The following is a 22204-nucleotide window of genomic DNA, read 5'->3' as shown; positions in this document are numbered from 1 at the left end:
AATGAGGAATATAGAAATGCAAGACAGTTGTTCTGATAGTGTTATTGCTATTCGATCTGGAAAAACAGAAGAAAGGGTAAAAATATACATTTCATCCGATTGGTCAGTTCTGAGGTGTCACTTGGTTCTTGAAGCAGCGATATCAGCAGGCAGGTCACCCATGATACAAGTCAGTATTCGACGTCCATCCATGTCTCAGGACGTCGGGAGGTGAAGTGGAAACCGCCCACTAGGAGCAACAGTGAGCACTGTTACCTTCAAGTAGGCTTTACATAAATTGAAACCCACAAGTAAGGCTAAGTAAAGCTATACATTTCACAGAGATGTCTGATATGCAACAAACTCTCACCATCTCATGTCAGAATTAGAGATTCATCCATGTTTCTTAATCATCTCAAGGTTGCATGTTCGAATCCAGCAATAGAAAGTTGGTTTTGATATTTTCCTTTTAAACCTATCATAAACCTTAACCCTTACATGAACCATTATGAGTGAATGCCTAAACTTAACCTTGGAACAATACAAAGCAGTAACCAAACACTTCGAAATTTGATGTTTGGAACAACTTAAAAATGTGACATTTCTGAAACATGGATGAACGTCTAACTCTGATGTGAGATTGTGAGAGCTTGTTGCATATCAGAGATCTCTGTTAAATGTATAGCTTTACTTAGTGGTGGGTTTCAATACTGTATATTTAAAATAATCCTGATAGTCAAACCAATATATTCACCTTCCTACTATAGCCTACCTGTATTTTGGGGCAAAAACATAATGAAAAGAAAACATAAGTTGCATAGCATACTGCCTAGGCTACCTAATCGTTTTGATGACAATCATAGAATATTACAATTGGATTTTGTGTATTAGCCAGGGGTGCAACTTTCGCTGAGGACGGGGGGGACATTCCCCACATTCTGAAATTGCATTTTTGTCCCCTCCAGTTTTATCATTGGAATGTGATCCAAAATGAGGCAACAGTGTGCTTTAGGACCATGTGGACGCCTCCGAGTGGTCGGGTAGGCTGTTTTGGAGTGTTTATCAGACTGAAAAAATGTAATAATAATAATATTATGTACCCCCTACTTCTAAAACCAAAGTTGCGCCCCCCTGCGCCCCATCCAGGACCTCTATACCAGGAGGAAGGCCCTAAAAATTGTCAAAGACTCCAGCCACCCTAGTCATAGACTGTTCTCTCTGCTACCGCATGGCAAGCGGTACCGGAGTGCTGAGTCTAGGTCCAAGAGGCTTCTAAACAGCTTCTACCCCCAAGCCATAAGACTCCTGAACACCTAATCAAATGGCTACCCAGACTATTTGCATTGCCCCCCCCCTTTACACCCCTGCTACTCTCTGTTGTTATCATCTATGCATAGTCACTTTAATAACTCTACCTACATGTACATATTACCTCAACTAACCGTTGCCCCCGCACATTGACTCTGTACTGGTACCCCCCGTGTATTGTCACGCTATTGTTATTTTACTGCTGCTCTTTAATTACTTGTTACTTTTATTTCTTATTCTTATCTGTATTATATATTTATTTTATTATTATATATATATATTTTTTTAATTATTATTATTTTTTTTTAACTGCATTGTTGGTTAGGGGCTCGTAAGTAAACATTTCACTGTAAGGTCTACACCTGTTGTATTTGGCGCATGTGACTCATACAATTTGATTTGATTTGATTTGGTATTAGCAGTAACAACAGTCGTTCTGCCATCTTCAAACTTTAGGTTGTACCTGTCAAGAACTGAGTGAACACAGATTCATGTTGTTGGCTACAGCCGCCTACATATTGTTAGGAGAGACACAGGCCTCTATGTAGGGTGAGAAGGAGTGTTCATTTGAATGCACACAAAACAGGTGTGATGTTAGACGTTGGCATAGCTGGATAGTTTCTGTACTTTTCTTTACTGTATACACAGAATGTATGTAAATCCCTCTCGCCACGTCAGAAGAACAGGGTGTATGTACTTTTTACTGTAAGAAAGAAATAGATCAATCTTCCCTATTCGGCTCCAAAAGACTATTTTGATCTCAGTAGCACGGTTGTGTTGCCCTTGTGTGGAGAAGTAATGGAACTAATTCATATAGCTGCTCAGTGACAGGTTCTCAACATGTTATGTAGCCTGTAATGTTTTCCTCATCATTCCATCAATATTTACTGATATTGAATGTAACTGGTGACAGTTAACTGCTGGAGGTATGTATTTGAGGCATAATAATGTTTATTCTGTTGAAGTTCCTGAAGTAGACGTTAACTGTTCATTATGCGTACAGTACAGTATTTCAGACCATGTTCAAAGTGAGTTTGAATAGTCATTCTGAGGAGATTGTTCTAGAATTGAACAGCGTAACACAGTAGAGAATAGTTTCTGTTCTATTTATCCTATTCTTAGAATGACCATAAATAAGGATCTATCTTTGGCTGTGAGTGACATGTCATAACCCACATTCTATTTGGAGGACGAGTGACACATAGCTCAGTCTTTGATATATACTTCTGGGTTGTTGAAAGTTTGGCCTTGAATTGGAATGAGAATGTAGGAAGAAGAGTAGGAGTCTTGGCTGATGTTTGGCCGATTTGAAATGATCTACACAGACTCTTCCTCAATCTCTAGTTGACTACTAGAAAAGTAGCTAGAACAACGGAACACAGAGACACAAGCAAAACTTCACAATTTATCCATGACACGTGTTTTCAGTTGATACAATACATGCTATAATTGTATGATTTTTAAGGTTAATATACTCAAAATAATTAACGTCATTTGTCTTTTTTTAAATTCAGGCCTAGGTATGCTTGCTATATCCTAATTTGTATTCTCCGATATCCTTTATACGGTTAATAATGGTTAATAATGGTTGATAACAGTTGATAACGGTTAATAACGGTTAATAACGGTTAATATTGGTTAATGAAGGTTAATAAAGGTTAATAACGGTTAATGAAGGTTAATAACTGTTAATAACGGTTAATGAAGGTTGATAACGGTTAATGAAGGTTAATAACGGTTAATGAAGGTTAATAACGGTTAATGAAGGTTAATAACGGTTGATAATGGTTAATAATGGTTGATAACAGTTGATAATGGTTAATAATGGTTGATAACGGTTGATAACAGTTAATAATGATTGATAATGGTTAATAATGGTTGATACTGGTTAATAATGGTTAATAATGGTTGATAACAGTTAATAATGGCTGATAATGGTTGATAACAGTTAATAATGGTTGATCATGGTTGATAACAGTTAATAACGGATAATGAAGGTTGATAACGGTTGATAACGGTTAATAACGGTTAATAGCGGTTAATGAAGGTTAATAACGGTTGATAACAGTTAATAATGGTTGATATTTTGATCAACAGCATAGTAACCCATCATGTCTCTCAATAATTTTTTATTTCAGGAAGAAGAAAAAGTGATTGTACATACTGTCAGAAAACAAGATGGCGTCTCATGTTACCTTGAGGTCTCAGATACCAGGGACTGGGAGGAGGAGGGCCCAGGTCAAGCCTACAAGGAACAACCACCAATTTACAGGTAAACAATACTACAGATAAAAACATAAAATATATCATATTCCACATATCTTTTCACTTAATATTCAGTTTACCTTTTGTTCTTTACAGGTGCAAATACTTAACAAGTTGGCCCTAAGAGTACGGCAGTAGTTAAAACGAGTAGTTAAAACGTTGGTCCTCAAACCGTATATAATTCAATTGAGAAGTCTGAGACGTATGCATATGATGCTCTTGCTTGTATATTAGGTACCGTGGTGTAGCTACTAGCTAATGCAGTCATCCCCAGTGTTTTGTTCTGGTACAGAATAGTTTTCTATTGTGCGTAAATAAATGAGAGAAAGGGAGTGGAAGTTAGTCCATTATTGAGATGTGCTTGTTTTACTAGTGGCGGTAATTTTGTTTCAGTTGATAGGTCATCTTGGGTTTTGGGAAGGTGCTACATAGCTTAATTTCACCCTGCTTCTCACAGCAGGCACATAATCCTACAGCAACAGGAAATGTGAATTATTATGTGGAATATAATTAATTGACATTTTTTGAGGGTTTGATACATTTTCTGATAGGGCACACAAAGTCAATCAATTTAAAGTGGAAATCAGAAACTTTAGAAGCCATTTTAAACCTTGAATACACCACAATTAGCATTTCCTGCTGTGCAGGAAAATGATCTGCGAAAACAGTGATCAAAGCAGATCTGTATGTAAGAACCCCAAGCTGTGTGTGTGGATGGGGGAGTGTTTGTGGGGAACTAGTAAGGGTCTGTGTGTGTGGACTAGAGTGTGTGTATGTTGTGTGTGTTGAGGACAGAGGCCATGGATAGATACTTCATACCACTTAGACAGCATGGTAGTTTTCCAAATACCGTATCTAATAATTAAAACAATTTGAAAGACATTTACATAGTTCATTTTTTTATTGTAAAATATTTAATTTCAAAACGTTTACAGCCTCAGGTCATGAGGAAATGTATTTAGATTGTAAAAATAAAGACACTTTTAGTAATTAATATAGGCCTATACAGTATTTGCAGTCCAAGCCAAATGTACTATTATTGTGCTGTCTAATATTTGAGTTAGGGTAAGGCTGCAAGGGTCGACTCAACATTACTGTTCCTCAATCCACACACTTCCTAAAGATTATTTTGAACATACTGAATACCAACTCCAAATATCATTTAGTTTATTTCTTTATCCTCTGAAATGTTTGCATTTTTCACATTCTACACCCCCCTCTCTCTCTCTATTTTACTCAGAGACACACACTTCTTTTTATGCTTTTAAAATACTCTGATCAAGTGGCTTGCTATAGCTAAGGTGCAGGGGAGCTGGGTGTCTAATCCATATTTGAGAGCCTTTGCTGCGGTGCCTTATCTCTTTAAGTGAGCAAGGGGGACAGGGGCTCATCCTGGGTTTGGGACTGCTCATGTGGAAAGGCTGTTCTGGTGGCTCTGTACGTTTCACCCCTGTCTGCAAGCCCCCCCCCCCATATTTTCCCCCTCTTTTTCTCATTCTTTTTTCTGTTCCTCTTTCTATTCATGTAACCCCGATCTGTTAATATTTTGTTCACTTGTTCTTAAGGAATAGTCATATTTTCTAGGACACTTTTAATTCCTAGGTGTCATTTTTGGAAATATGGTAGTATTTTTGTTGATGCTTATGTTAGAGTAAAGAACATTTTTAAGACCTACATTAACGTACATTGAATATTTATAGATGTACTTTAAGGAATTACAAACAGTACCTAAACAAGAAGACCAGGCCCAAAGCAAGGTCAAATCATCATGGCTTCCAACCTTGGGGCGTTCAGTTGGAGGCTAGCTTAGTGAAATTTGTTGAGAAGGTCTTTGACTTGCCTAGACTTTCCCAAGCTTTTATATTACCGTATGCAAAGACTTCTCTGTGCGCTGCTCTCAAAAGTGGATGTAAATTTTGCCCTGAGAATTATGCAGTCTGATTTGAGATACATCTCTGCAAATTAATGCAGTGGTGTGTGTGCGTGTGCATGTGCGTGTGTGCGTGTCATGACAGGATAACTAATGTAGGTAGAGTGCATTAATAAACATCAGAAACAATCACACACCTTCAGTTCATTTATTGGCTTTTTCCTATTTTCAACCATAACAAAATATATTATGAAAATTCCCCAATTGTCTCACAACAAGGTCTGTGAGTGAAATGACAGTGAAACAATATTAATCTAGGGAAGGCGATACAAAGGCCTGCAAGTCAAATTTACACATGTATAGTTTGTGTGGTTGAGGGGCTTCAGGCCCTAAGAGCAGAGAGAGAGAGGAGAGAGAGCTCTGGTATTTCTATGCAAACTAGGGCTGGAATAATGAGAGGAGTGTGTGGGGGTGGGAGGGGCGGATGGAGGAGGGAGGGGTAGGGGGGTTCGTGGCAGCTTTTGAAAGGCAGCCGGCTGCAGACTGAATGGGAGAGAGAGACGGGGGAGACAGACGGGGGGACATGGGGTACAGGGGGGGCAGGGGGGTAGTGGTAGGGGCCCCATTGGTATGGCCCATCCACCAGAGCAGCTGTGAACAGAGGTCTCGTCTTTTTTCCCACGCCCAGCAAGACGCGAAACAGTAGTTCAGCTCGCTAGGGTCAAGTCCCATCGCTAATATATACACACACATGCATACAAACACGCAGAGAAAAACATTCATGTATAAAAGTTGTGCAAATTAATGAGCTGTCTGGGAGGCACTCTGACATGGAGACACCTGCCATTCTCCCAGAACACACTGCAGCCTCACTTGGGGCCACTGGGTTCGATGGGGAGACAAATCATTCCTCACTTCAACTTGAACTTACACTCTCAGAAGAACAAAAACACTTTTTAAAGTCTTGATTTTAGCTGCACAGTACTGTGTCTCTGTTTTTAAATATTGTTATGTAATGCATTTTGTAATGCAACATATATTTTAGGTTTTGTTTAGACAGATAGTGATATAGCCAGTCACATATGATTCCATTCAGGATGTTATGATGCTCTAGCTAGATGGTTAGTTATGGTTGTGTTGTATTACGTTGTGTTGATAGCTGTTATATTCCCACCCCCACTCTGCACCCCCTGCAGACAAACTCGGACCCATAGCCTTGAGCTTGGCTGTGTGACACCCAGAATGCTTTGGGAGAAAACACAAAAGACAGCACATTTAAACAAGGAGAGAATGGGGGTCAGTGTGTGTGTGTGTGTGGGTGGGTGGAAGACATGACAACTTTAGAGGAATGTCTTGCAGGCGGACTCTCAGTGTGATTCCGGTCCTAATAATGGGGGCATGGGTGTGAAAGGGAAAGGGGACATTTTAGTATTCAGCTATACACACAGAATACCAAATACCATCTTTGATTCATGCAAGAATTCTATCGCCAAGCTCTATGATAATAATAAAGATATGAAAGCGAGGGAGAGAGCATTTCAGGAAGTCTTCAGAATGTTGTTGCCGCTACGCGTTCACTCTCATATCAGAGCACATTTAATATGTTTAGTCACGATTTGTAACAAAAGAGTTAGTTATTAGAGAATATCACCTTCAAATGCTTTAGGCTTTTAAAAGCTACCTAATATTGTTGACATATTCATACAGTCCACACATATTCTACCACTGGTTTCATTGTTTGAGGTGAGCCGTTATATAGATGGCAAAAATGGTTACTGTGGTCTTGTCTTACTGTTCGTTGCAGTGGCATCGACACCCAGAGCCCTGACACACACAGTTTTCTCCCTCTCCTTTCTCTCACTGCCTGTGCACTACCCAGAATGGTGCCGCACTCAAATCACTCCCACTGCCCTCCTCAGCTGCATCCATGCTACTTTGAGCTGTGTCACACTAATATTGCTCCCCCCTTGACACGATTAACTATCCCGCTTTAGGTTCCGCAAAATTAAAAGACACAAGCCTTCCAGTCCTTTGAGGATACAGTTACTAAGAACTCATCCCTCTCCTCTCCTCCTCTCCTCTCCTCCTCTCCTCTCCCCTGCCCTGGTATTCAGACAGAGGTGGAGAATAGAGAGGGGCACCTCCTCCTAATTAGCTCTGTGTAAAGACGTATTGTGAGCGTCAGTGTGCGTATGGAGAGGATCTGTGCCACAGGCAGTGGGAGTATTGTGAGGAGATGTATAGTCTGTTTATTGGGTTTGTTAGTGGAGTTTAAACCCTGCTGTTTGAATAGAATACACTCTCTCCTCTCACTCTCTCATCTCTACCCTTTGAAGGGACAGGAGTGAAGAGAGAGAGACAGACTAGGCTTTTACCGTACTACATATCAAATCAAATTGTATTTGTCACATGCGCCGAAAACAACAGGTGTAGACCTTACAGTGAAATGCTTACTTACAAGCTCCTAACCAACAATGCAGTTTAAAAAATAAAAGAGGGGGGACAATGCAAATAGTCTGGGTAGCCATTTGATTAGATGTTCAGGAGTCTTATGGCTTGGGGGTAGATGCTGTTTAGAAGCCTCTTGGACGTAGACTTGGTGCTCCGGTACTGCTTGCCGTGCGGTAGCAGAGAGAACAGTCTATGCCTAGGGTGGCTGGAGTCTTTGACAATTATATAATAGGTTATATACTGTGTTGTGTGGTTTGTATTTGAAGTGTAGATTAATAATGTCTTACATGCGCCACTTCTGAACTGCAGCTGACATCCCCTCTGAATTCCTTTAACCACTGCAGCTATAAGACCATATACTGAAGAAGAGACGGATATAAACTGAAGACAGAATGGGTGTGGAGAGGAGAGCTGAGGAGAGCTGATGAGAGGAGATGGGGGGGAGAGATGAGTGAAGGGGGAAGTAGGGAAATGAAAAAGAGGGGAGACGAGGGTAGGTTGGAGCCAGAGAGCACACCTGCCTGCCTGGTCTGCCTGGTCTGAGATTGTAAACGGTCAATCAAAATGGAGACAGACAAAAAAAGATAGAAATACAGACAGATATCCACTTTGCCCAGATTTGACTTCCCTTTTTCTCCCTTTCCTCTGTTGTTGTTGTGTTCTCTCACCATCTTGCTTCCTCTTGTTTTTATGTGGTGTTTAATATGTTTTAATTGAGTTAGCTATAGCCGTTGGCTCTCCCCTCTCGTTCCTCTTGGTTTACTGCTCCTCCACGGGAGGTTGAAGCGGTTTTACCATTGTAATCCTTTAGTGCAGGACAAAGCTGCCCCCCCTCCAACCACAGGGGTCTTTTAGCCCCCCAGTGAGTAAGAAGGTCTCTACCACTCTAAAAAATGTCCCCTGTAACCACAGACACCTAGCCCCCCAGTGAGTGAGAAGGTATCTACCACTATAAACTACCTCCCATGTAACCACAGACAATTAGCCCCCCAGTGAGTAAGAAGGTCTCTACCACTCTAAAAAATGTCCCCTGTAACCACAGACACCTAGCCCCCCAGTGAGTGAGAAGGTATCTACCACTATAAACTACCACCCATGTAACCACAGACAATTAGCCCCCCAGTGAGTGAGGTCTCTACCAATATAAACAACAGTGAGGGAAAAAAGTATTTGATCCCCTGCTGATTTTGTAAGTTTGCCCACTGACAAAGAAATGATCAGTCTATAATTTTAATGGTAGGTTTATTTGAACAGTGAGAGACAGAATAACAACAATAAAATCCAGAAACACGCATGTAAATTGATTTGCATTTTAATGAGGGAAATAAGTATTTGACCCCCTCTCAATCAGAAAGATTTCTGGCTCCCAGGTGTCTTTTATACAGGTAACGAGCTGAGATTAGGAGCACACTCTTAAAGGGAGTGCTCCTAATCTCAGCTTGTTACCTGTATAAAAGACACCTGTCCACAGAAGCAATCAATCAATCAGATTCCAAACTCTCCACCATGGCCAAGACCAAAGAGCTCTTCAAGGATGCCACAGACAAGATTGTAGCCCTACACAAGGCTGGAATGGGCTACAAGACCATCACCAAGCAGCTTGGTGAGAAGGTGACAACAGTTGGAAGAAACACAAAAGAACTGTCAATCTCCCTCGGCCTGGGGCTCCATGCAAGATCTCACCTCGTGGAGTTGCAATGATCATGAGAACGGTGAGGAATCAGCCCAGAACTACACGGGAGGATCTTGTCAATGATCTCAAGGCAGCTGGGGCCATAGTCACCAAGAAAACAATTGGTAACACACTATGCCGTGAAGGACTGAAATCCTGCAGCGCCCGCAAGGTCCCCCTGCTCAAGAAAGCACATATACATGGCCGTCTGAAGTTTGCCAATGAACATCTGAATGATTCAGAGGACAACTGGTGAAAGTGTTGTGGTCAGATGAGACCAAAATGGAGCTCTTTGGCATCAACTCAACTCGCTGTGTTTGGAGGAGGAGGAATGCTGCCTATGACCCCAATCACCACCTTCCAGAGACACCTGAAACCCCACCTCTTTAAGGAATACCTAGGATAGGATAAAGTAATCCTTCTAACCCCCCCCTAAAAGATATAGATGTACTATTGTAAAGTGGTTGTTCCACTGGATATCATAAGGTGAATGCACCAATTTGTAAGTCGCTCTGGATAAGAGCGTCTGCTAAATGACTTAAATGTAAACACCATCCCCACCGTCAAACATGGAGGTGGAAACATTATGCTTTGGGGGTGTTTTTCTGCTAAGGGGACAGGACAACTTCACCGCATCAAAGGGATGATGGACTGGGCCATGTACCGTCAAATCTTGGGTGAGAATCTCCTTCCCTCAGCCAGGGCATTGAAAATGGGTCGTGGATGGGTATTCCAACATGACAATGACCCAAAACACACGGCCAAGGCAACAAAGGAGTGACTCAAGAAGAAGCACATTAAGGTCCTGGAGTGGCCTAGCCAGTCTCCAGACCTTAATCCCATAGAAAATCTGTGGAGGGAGCTGAAGGTTCGAGTTGCCAAACGTCAGCCTCGAAACCTTAATGACTTGGAGAAGATCTGCAAAGAGGAGTGGGACAAAATCCCTCCTGAGATGTGTGCAAACCTGGTGGCCAACTGCAAGAAACGTCTGACCTCTGTGATTGCCAACAAGGGTTTTGCCACCAAGTACTAAGTCATGTTTTGCAGAGGGGTCAAATACTTATTTCCCTCATTAAAATGCAAATCAATTTATAACATTTTTGACATGCGTTTTTCTGGATTTGTTGTTGTTATTCTGTCTCTCACTGTTCAAATAAACCTACCATTAAAATTATAGACTGATCATTTCTTTGTCAGTTGGCAAACATACAAAATCAGCAGGGGATCAAATACTTTTTCCCCTCACTGTACCTCCCCTGTAACCACAGACAAAGCGATATATTGAGGAGACTATGTTTTGTCACTGCAATGGTAGTGATTTATTGTTGGGGTTTTTTAGACTTTGCGGGAAAGCTGTGAGCTGTCTGTTGAGATTATTTTCCTTCACTCCTCACTCTGCACACTCATATTGAGCTTTCTCTCCCTAGGCTACCATTCCCCCTCCCTTCCCTCTCTCCATCTTTCTCTCCCTAGGCTACCATTCCTCCTCCCTTCCCTCTCCATGTTTCTCTCCCTAGGCTACCATTCCTCCTCCCTTCCCTCTCTCCATCTTTCTCTCCCTAGGCTACCATTCCTCCTCCCTTCTCTCTCCATCTTTCTCTCCCTAGGCTACCATTCCCCCTCCCTTCCCTCTCTCTATCTTTCTCTACCTAGGCTACCATTCCTCCTCCCTTCCTTCCCTCTCTCTATCTTTCTCTCCCTAGGCTACCATTCCTCCTCCCTTCCTTCCCTCTCTCTATCTTTCTCTCCCTAGGCTACCATTCCTCCTCCCTCCCTTCCCTCTCTCTATCTTTCTCTCCATAGGCTACCATTCCTCCTCCCTCCCTTCCCTCTCTCTATCTTTCTCTCCCTAGGCTACCATTCCTCCTCCCTCCCTCCCTTCCCTCTCTCTATCTTTCTCTCCCTAGGCTACCATTCCTCCTCCCTATTATCCCTCAAGTCCGAAGCCCTGAGCGGCCTTTCAGGTTATGTCGATATAGGACTCGTTTTACTGTGGATATAGATACTTTTGTGCCTGTTACCTCCAGCATCTTCAGAAGGTCCTTTGCTGTTGTTCTGGGATTGATTTGCACTTTTCGCACACCAAAGTATGTTAATCTATAGGAGACGGAACGCGTCTCCTTCCTGAGCGGTATGACGGCTGCGTGGTCCCATGGTGTTTATACTTGCATACTATTGTTTGTACAGATGAACGTGGTACCTTCAGGCATTTGGAAATTGCTCCCAAGGATGAACCAGACTTGTGGAGGTCTACAATTTTTTTCTGAGGTCTTGGCTGACTTCTTTTGATTTTCCCATGATGTCAAGCAAAGAGGCACTAAGTTTGAAGGTAGGCCTTGAAATTCATTCACAGGTATACCTCCAATTGACTCAAATGATGTCATTTAGCCTATCAGAAGCTTCTAAAGCCATGACATCATTTTCTGGAATTTTCCATGCTGTTTAAAGGCACAGTCAACTTAGTATATGTAAACTTCTGACCCACTGGAATTGTGATACAGTGAATTATAAGTGAAATAATCTGTCTGCAAACAAGTGTTGGAAAAATTACTTGCGTCATGTACAAAGTAGATGTCCTAACCGACTTGCCAAAACTATAGTTTGTTAACAAGAAATGTATGGAGTGGTTGAAAAACGAGTTTTAATGACTCCAACTTAAGTGTATGTAAACTTCCGACTTCAACTGTACATGAAGGCAGGGTAAAGTGACTAGGCATCAGGATAGATAATTAAAAAAAGAAGAGGAATTTAACCTTTATTTAACTAGGCCAGTCGGTTAAGAACAAATTCTTATTTACAATGACGGCCTAGGAACAGTGGGTTAACTGCCTTGTTCAGGGGCAGAACGACACTCTAACCACTAGGCTACCTGCCGCCCCTAATATTAATAATAATAATAAGGTATTTGAGGTAGATATGTAGATGAAGGCAGGGTAAAGTGACTAGACATCAGGATAGATAATAATATGGTATTTGAGGTAGATATGCAGATGAAGGCAGGTTAAAGTGACTAGGCATCAGGATAGATAATAATAAAGTATTTGAGGTAGATATGCAGATGAAGGCAGGTTAAAGTGACTAGACATCAGGATAGATAATAATAAAGTATTTGAAGTAGATATGCAGATGAAGGCAGGTTAAAGTGACTAGACATCAGGATAGATAAAAAATAAGGTATTTAAGGTAAATATGTATATGAAGTGTCACGCCCTGACCTTAGAGAGCCTTTTTTATTCTCTATTTTGTTAGGTCAGGGTGTGACTTGGGTGGGCATATCTATGTTTCTATTTCTTTGTTGGCCTAGTATGGTTCCCAATCAGAGGCAGCTGTTTATCGTTGTCTCTGATTGGGGATCATACTTAGGCAGCCCTTTTTCCCACCTGTGATTGTGGGATCTTGTTTGTGTGTAGTTGCTTTCTGCACTGCATATAGCGTTACGGTCGTTTTTGTATTTTGTTGTTTTTTCCGGTGTTTTAAATAAAAGTCAAATGTACGCCTACCACGCTGCACCTTGGTCCAGTTCTTCAGACGAACGTGATATGAAGGCAGGGTAAAGTGACCAGACGTCAGGATAGATAATAAGAAGAGTAAAATAAACGACAGAGTAGCAGCAGCATATGATGAGTGTAAAAGTTTGTGAGCGTACATGTGTTTGTGTTGAAATCAAGTTTTACTTGTCGCATACATATGTTTAACAGATGTTATTGCGGGTGTAGTGAAATGCTTGTGTTTTTTGCTTCAACAGTGCAGTTATCAGGTTTCAGGTAAGACCCAAATACAGACTGTGTTGAAGTAACAATGTTTATTACAGCAACAGGAGCAGGCAAACAGGTCAAGGCAGACAGGGGTCGATAATCCAGAGTAGTGGACAACGGTGCAGGCAGGCTCAGGGTCAAGGCAGGCAGGGGTCGATAATCCAGAGTAGTGGGCTACGGTGCAGGCAGGCTCAGGGTCAAGGTAGACAGGGGTCGATAATTCAGAGTAGTGGACAACGGTGCAGGCAGGCTCAGGGTCAGGGGCAGGCAGGGGTCTATAATCCAGAGTAGTGGACAACGGTGCAGGCAGGCTCAGGGTCAAGGCAGGCAGGGGTCGATAATCCAGAGTAGTGGACAACGGTGCAGGCAGGCTCAGGGTCAGGGGCAGGCAGGTGAGTTCAGAGTCAGGACAGGCAATGGTCAAAACCAGGAGGGTGAGAAAAAGAGAGACTGGGGAAAAGCAGGAGCTGAGACAAAATGCTGGTTGACTTGACAAACAAGACAAACTGGCACAGACAGACAGAAAATACAGGTATAAATACACAGGGGATAATGGGGAAGATGGGTGACACCAGGAGGGGGGTGGAGACAGTCACAAGGACGGGTGAAACAGATCAGGGTGTGACAGCAGTAATATCTAACAATTCACAACAATACACAAAATACAAACAACCTAAAAGTAAAAGAATGGAATTAAGGAATATATAAATATTGTTAAGGCTGTGTTGTGTCTCTGTGTGTGTGTTGTATTTTCAAGTATCATGTAGTAGCCTGAACCTATCGATGTTACATTGAACTGGGTGAATGGAATATAAATGACTGTCATCCAACATGCTGTATTAGAAGTAAGGCCATACTCATCAAAAACATAATCATCCTCCCTCATCTTAAACAGCACGACCGCCACTGGTATGTGTATATATTTTAGTGAGTGTGTATATATAGTCTAGTGAGTGTATATATATTCTAGTGAGTGTGTATATATAGTCTAGTGAGTGTGTATATATTCTAGTGAGTGTGTATATATAGTCTAGTGAGTGTATATATATTCTAGTGAGTGTGTATATATAGTCTAGTGAGTGTGTATATATTCTAGTGAGTGTGTATATATAGTCTAGTGAGTGTGTATATATTCTAGTGAGTGTGTATATATAGTCTAGTGAGTGTATATATATTCTAGTGAGTGTGTATATATAGTCTAGTGAGTGTGTATATAGTGTGTATATATAGTCTAGTGAGTGTGTATATATATAGTCTAGTGAGTGTGAATATAGAGTCTAGTGAGTGTGTATATAGTGTGTATATATAGTCTAGTGAGTGTGTGAATATATAGTCTAGTGAATCTAGTGAGTGTGTATATAGTCTAGTGAGTGTATATATAGTCTAGTGAGTGTGTGTGTATATATAGTCTAGTGAGTGTGTGTGTTTATAGTCTAGTGAGTGTGTATATAGTCTAGTGAGTGTATATATAGTCTAGTGAGTGTGTGTGTTTATAGTCTAGTGAGTGTGTGTGTTTATAGTCTAGTGAGTGTGTATATAGTCTAGTGATTGTGTATATATAGTATAGTGAGTGTGTGTATATATATTCTAGTGAGTGTGTATATATAGTATAGTGAGTGTGTGTATATATAGTCTAGTGAGTATGTATATATAGTCTAGTGAGTGTGAATATATAGTCTAGTGAGTGTGTATATAGTGTGTATATATAGTCTAGTGAGTGTGTATATATAGTCTTGTGAGTGTGTATATATAGTCTAGTGATTGTGTATATATAGTCTAGTGATTGTGTATATATAGTCTAGTGAGTGTGTATATATATATATATATATATATAGTCTAGTGAGTGTGTATATATAGTCTAGTGAGTGTGTGTATATTGTCTAGTGAGTGTGTATATGATATTGTGTGTATTTAGAGTCTAATGAGTGTGTATATGGTGTGTATATGTAGTCTAGTGAGTGTATATATAGTCTAGTGAGTGTGTATATATATATATATATATATATATATATATATATATAAATAGTCTAGTGAGTGTGTATATATATATATATATAGTCTAGTGAGTGTGTCTATATATATATATATATATATATATATATATATATATATATAGTCTAGTGAGTGTGTATATATACTGCTCAAAAAATAAAGGGAACACTTAAACAACACATCCTAGATCTGAATGAAAGAAATAATCTTATTAAATACTTTTTTCTTTACATAGTTGAATGTGCTGACAACAAAATCACACAAAAATAATCAATGGAAATCCAATTTATCAACCCATGGAGGTCTGGATTTGGAGTCACACTCAAAATTAAAGTGGAAAACCACACTACAGGCTGATCCAACTTTGATGTAATGTCCTTAAAACAAGTCAAAATGAGGCTCAGTAGTGTGTGTGGCCTCCACGTGCCTGTATGACCTCCCTACAACGCCTGGGCATGCTCCTGATGAGGTAGCGGATGGTCTCCTGAGGGATCTCCTCCCAGACCTGGACTAAAGCATCCGCCAACTCCTGGACAGTCTGTGGTGCAATGTGGCGTTGGTGGATGGAGCGAGACATGATGTCCCAGATGTGCTCAATTGGATTCAGGTCTGGGGAACGGGCGGGCCAGTCCATAGCATCAATGCCTTCCTCTTGCAGGAACTGCTGACACACTTCAGCCACATGAGGTCTAGCATTGTCTTGCATTAGGAGGAACCCAGGGCCAGTATATGGTCTCACAAGGGGTCTGAGGATCTCATCTCGGTACCTAATGGCAGTCAGGCTACCTCTGGCGAGCACATGTAGGGCTGTGCGGCCCCCCAAAGAAATGCCACCCCACACCATGACTGACCCACCGCCAAACCGGTCATGCTGGAGGATGTTGCAGGCAGCAGAACGTTCTCCACGGCATCTCCAGACTCTGTCACGTCTGTCACGTGCTCAGTGTGAACCTGCTTTCATCTGTGAAGAGCACAGGGCGCCAGTGGCGAATTTGCCAATCTTGGTGTTCTCTGGCAAATGCCAAACGTCCTGCACGGTGTTGGGCTGTAAGCACAACCCCCACCTGTGGACGTCGGGCCCTCATACCACCCTCATGGAGTCTGTTTCTGACCGTTTGAGCAGACACATGCACATTTGTGGCCTGCTGGAGGTCATATTGCAGGGCTCTGGCAGTGCTTCTCCTGCTCCTCCTTGCACAAAGGCGGAGGTAGCGGTCCTGCTGCTGGGTTGTTGCCCTTCTACGGCCTCCTCCACACCTCCTGATGTACTGGTCTGTTTCCTGGTAGCGCCTCCATGCTCTGGACACTACGCTGACAGACACAGCAAACCTTCTTGCCACAGCTCGCATTGACGTGCCATCCTGGATGAGCTGCACTACCTGAGCCACTTGTGTGGGTTGTAGACTCCGTCTCATGCTACCACTAGAGTGAAAGCACCGCCAGCATTCAACAGTGCCCAAAACATCAGCCAGGAAGCATAGGAACTGAGAAGTGGTCTGTGGTCCCCACCTGCAGAACCACTCCTTTATTGGGGGTGTCTTGCTAATTGCCTATAATTTCCACCTGTTGTCTATTCCATTTGCAGAACAGCATGTGAAATTTATGGTCAATCAGTGTTGCTCCTAAGTGGACAGTTTGATTTCACAGAAGTGTGATTGACTTGGAGTTACATTGTGTTGTTTAAGTGTTCCCTTTATTTTTTTGAGCAGTGTATATTCTAGTGAGTGTGTATATATAGTCTAGTGAGTGTGTATATATATATATATATATATATATATATATATATATATATATAGTCTAGTGAGTGTGTATATATATTCTAGTGAGTGTGTATATATAGTCTAGTGAGTGTGTATATATATATAGTCTAGTGAGTGTGTATATATATATATATATATATATATATATATAGTCTAGTGAGTGTGTCTATATATAGTCTAGTGAGTGTATATATAGTATAGTGAGTGTGTATATATAGTCTAGTGAGTGTGTATATAGTCTAGTGAGTGTATATATAGTGTGTATATATAGTCTAGTGAGTGTGTATATATAGTCTAGTGAGTGTGTATATATATATATATATATATAGTCTAGTGAGTGTGTGTATATATAGTCTAGTGAGTGTGTATATGATATTGTGTGTGTGTATATAGTCTAATGAGTGTGTATATAGTGTGTATATATAGTCTAGTGAGTGTGTATATAGTCTAGTGAATGTGTATATAGTGTGTATATATAGTCTTGTGAGTGTGTATATATAGTCTAGTGATTGTGTATATATAGTCTAGTGATTGTGTATATAGTGTGTTTATAGTCTAGTGAGTGTATATATAGTCTAGTGATTGTGTTTAAATTGTCTAGTGTGTGTGTATATAATATTGTGTGTATTTATAGTCTAATGAGTGTGTATATAGTGTGTATATATAGTCTAGTGAGTGTATATATAGTCTAGTGAGTGTGTATATATAGTCTAGTGATTGTGTATATAGTGTGTATATATAGTCTAGTGAGTGTATATATAGTCTAGTGATTGTGTATATATAGTCTAGTGAGTGTGTATATATAGTCTAGTGAGTGTGTATATATAGTCTAGTGAGTGTGTGTATATTGTCTAGTGTGTGTGTATATCATATTGTGTGTATTTATAGTCTAATGAGTGTGTATATAGTGTGTATATATAGTCTAGTGAGTGTATATATAGTCTAGTGAGTGTGTATATATAGTCTAGTGATTGTGTATATAGTGTGTATATATAGTCTAGTGAGTGTATATATAGTCTAGTGATTGTGTATATATAGTCTAGTGAGTGTGTATATATAGTCTAGTGAGTGTGTATATATAGTCTAGTGAGTGTGTGTATATTGTCTAGTGAGTGTGTATATGATATTGTGTGTATTTATAGTCTAATGAGTGTGTATATAGTGTGTATATATAGTCTGGTGAGTGTATATATAGTCTAGTGAGTGTGTATATATAGTCTAGTGAGTGTATGTATATAAATATATAGTCTAGTGAGTGTGTATGTATGTATAGTCTAGTGAGTGTGTATATAGTGTGTGTATATAGTCTAGTGAGTGTGTATATAGTATAGTGAGTGTGTATATAGTCTAGTGAGTGTGTATATAGTCTAATGAGTGTGTGTATATAAATATATAGTCTAGTGAGTGTGTATGTATAGTCTAGTGAGTGTGTATATAGTGTGTATATATAGTCTAGTGAGTGTGTATATAGTCTAGTGAGGGTGTATATATAGTCTAGTGAGTGTGTATATATAGTCTAGTGATTGTGTATATAGTGTGTGTGTATATATAGTCTAGTGAGTGTGTATATAGTCTAGTGAGGGTGTATATATAGTCTAGTGAGTGTGTATATATAGTCTAGTGAGTGTGTATATAGTGTGTGTGTATATATAGTCTAGTGAGTGTGTGTTTATAGTCTAGTGAGTGTGTATGTAGTGTGTGTGTATATATAGTCTAGTGAGTGTGTGTTTATAGTCTAGTGAGTGTGTATATAGTCTAGTGAGTGTATATATGGTGTGTATATATAGTCTAGTGATTGTGTATATAGTGTGTGTATATATAGTCTAGTGAGTGTGTATATAGTGTGTGTATATATAGTCTAGTGAGTGTGTATATAGTCTAGTGAGGGTGTATATATAGTCTAATGAGTGTGTATATATAGTCTAGTGATTGTGTATATAGTGTGTGTATATATAGTCTAGTGAGGGTGTATATATATTCTAGTGATTGTGTATATAGTGTGTGTATATATAGTCTAGTGAGTGTGTGTTTATAGTCTAGTGAGTGTGTATGTAGTCTAGTGAGTGTATATATGGTGTGTATATATAGTCTAGTGATTGTGTATATGGTGTGTATATATAGTCTAGTGAGTGTGTATTTGATGTGTATGTATAGTTAGTGTGCGTAGGGTCAGTACCATTAATTGACTATTTAGCAGTCTGGCTATTTAGCAGTCTGGCTTTTTAGCAGTCTGGCTATTTAGCAGACTGGCTATTTAGCAGTCTGGCTATTTAGCAGACTGGCTATTTAGCAGTCTGGCTATTTAGCAGACTGGCTATTTAGCAGACTTATGGCTTTGCGGTAGAAGTTGCCTCAGACCCTGTTGGTCCGAGAGCTGATGCTCCGGTGTCGTTTGCCGGACGGTAGCAGAGTGAACAGTCTATGGCTTGGGTGGCTGGAGTCTTAGCCAATTTTTCAGGCCTTCCTCTGACAACGACTGGTATAGAGGTCTTGGGTGGCAGAGAGCTTGGCCCCAGTGATTTACTGGGCTGTCCGCACTGCTCTCTGTAGCACTTTGCAGTCAAGGGCAGTGTATTTTCCATACCAAGTGGTGATGCAGCCAGTCAAGATGCTCTCAATGGTGAAGCTGTAGAACTTTTTGAGGATCTGAGGGCCCATGCCAAATCTTTTCTTTCTCCTGAGGGGGAAAAGGTGCTGTCGTGCCCTCTTCACCACTGTGAGGATGTGTGTGGACTATGTTAAGTCCTTAGTGATGTGGACACCAAGGAACTTGAAGCTCTCAACCTGCTCCACAACAGCCCCGTCGATGTGGATGGGTGCGTACTCTCCCCTCTTTCTCCTGTAGTCCACGATCAGTTCCCTGGTCTTACTGACACTGAGGGAGAGGTTGTTGTCCTGGCAACACACTGCTAAGTCTTTGACCTCCTCCCTGTAGTGGTGACACACAGACAAGCACTGTATCTCTCTCTCTCTCTCTCTCTCTCTCTCTCTCTCCACATACACAAACACACCCCTCTCTCTCTCCACATACACAAACACACCCCTCTCTCTCTCTCTCTCTCTCTCCCTCCCCCATTTTCCTTTCAACTCTCCATCCCTCTCTCTCTCTCTCCTCTCCTGTCTTTATAATGCAGTGCCTTTACTCTGTGCTTGGTGGAAGGCTGCCCTGAACTAACATTGTCCACCCCACTCGCCTCTGCTGGTGAGGAATGGGGAGTTAACACCCATGTCTGAACCTTCTCAATGGGAGCATTGTGTCTGGAATCTTCCTCCACATAACCCCCCTCTGCATAGGGCATCGTGGCTGCACCCCTGATCTATCTGGTCCCACTCACTACTCTTTCCTATCTGAGGCAAACACACTCGCTCATAAGCATGCACTGAAATTCAAAGGACACACACGGACACACACACACACGGCCACACAGCCACACGCACACAGAGGAGTTCTGTACTCCAGTCCTCTACTGAAATACAAGGTCAACCATTACTTTCGTACCACTACCAACCTTGTTTTTTTACCAACATGTTAACTAAAACCTTAGGGATGACTGAGACAGGGAGACAGGGGTTTCAGAAGACTTTAGGAAACCTTGGGGATGACTGAGACAAGGGTTTCAGAAGACATGAGGAAACCTTGGGGATGACTGAGACAAGGAGACAGGGGTTTCAGAAGACTTGAGGAATCCTTGGGGATGACTGAGACAAGGAGACAGGGGTTTCAGAAGACTTGAGGAAACCTTGGGGATGACTGAGACAGGGGTTTCAGAAGACATGAGGAAACCTTGGGGATGACTGAGACAAGGAGACAGGGGTTTCAGAAGACTTGAGGAAACCTTGGGGATGACTGAGACAAGGAGATAGGGGTTTCAGAAGACTTGAGGAAACCTTGGGGATGACTGAGACAGGGGTTTCAGAAGACATGAGGAAACCTTGGGGATGACTGAGACAAGGAGACAGGGTTTTCAGAAGACATGAGGAAACCTTGGGGATGACTGAGACAGGGAGACAGGGGTTTCAGAAGACTTTAGGAAACCTTGGGGATGACTGAGACAGGGAGACAGGGGTTTCAGAAGACTTGAGGAAACCTTGGGGATGACTGAGACAGGGGTTTCAGAAGACTTTAGGAAACCTTGGGGATGACTGAGACAGGGAGACAGGGGTTTCAGAAGACTTGAGGAAACCTTGAGGATGACTGAGACAGGGAGACAGGGGTTTCAGAAGACATGAAGAAACCTTGGGGATGACTGAGACAGGGAGACAGGGGTTTCAGAAGACATGAGGAAACCTTGGGGATGACTGAGACAGGGGTTTCAGAAGACTTGAGGAAACCTTGGGGATGACTGAGACAGGGGTTTCAGAAGACTTGAGGAAACCTTGGGGATGACTGAGACAAGGGAGACAGGGGTTTCAGAAGACTTGAGGAAACCTTGGGGATGACTGAGACAGGGGTTTCAGAAGACATGAGGAAACCTTGGGGATGACTGAGACAGGGAGACAGGGGTTTCAGAAGACATGAAGAAACCTTGGGGATGACTGAGACAGGGAGACAGGGGTTTCAGAAGACATGAGGAAACCTTGGGGATGACTGAGACAAGGGTTTCAGAAGACTTGAGGAAACCTTGGGGATGACTGAGACAGGGGTTTCAGAAGACTTGAGGAAACCTTAGGGATGACTGAGACAAGGAGACAGGGGTTTCAGAAGACTTTAGGATCCTTGGGGATAATATCAGGAAGATATTAGTGTGAATACTGAAATTATAACTAATCAGATGGTGATATAAGGTATTGCAGTATATTATTCAAACTAAAACCAAAAAATGCGCAAGCTTTGTTTTCACTCTTAGTGTGTAGTAAATTGTATATGGCAATAATGCTTTGAAATGAACATCTACCATTTTGTTATTATGAACATAAATTCAACGTATGCAAGGCATACTGTGGGTTTATGCATCTATTGTGTTACCGCCCTGTCTTTGCATTTCTGTAGAGTTTGTTTGTGTCTAGTAGTCTTGGGGCTACGCTACTAAAGCGCAAGTTGGCATTTGCTTTCCACATCTCCAACATCAAAGAGCTGGTGTAAAACATTTGCATTTGCATGAAGCGGAGAGATGTCGAATGCTAAAGGTGAAGTGTAAAAAATATATATATA

General features: G+C 41.2%; 1 long non-coding RNA gene across 1 annotated transcript in view; it reads left to right on the top strand.

Moving 5' to 3' along the window:
* Positions 1–22204, top strand: part of LOC106569685 (uncharacterized) — a 43675-nt gene that overhangs the window by 6352 nt on the left and 15119 nt on the right. Inside the window, exon 2 of the long non-coding RNA XR_001320537.2 lies at positions 3426–3559. This is a non-coding gene — a long non-coding RNA (uncharacterized lncRNA). The remainder of the gene's footprint in view (positions 1–3425; positions 3560–22204) is intronic.

This window comes from Salmo salar, chromosome ssa14 (assembly GCF_905237065.1).
Source record: "Salmo salar chromosome ssa14, Ssal_v3.1, whole genome shotgun sequence".
NCBI lineage: Eukaryota > Metazoa > Chordata > Actinopteri > Salmoniformes > Salmonidae > Salmo > Salmo salar.
This window is presented reverse-complemented; position numbering and strand designations above follow the sequence as displayed.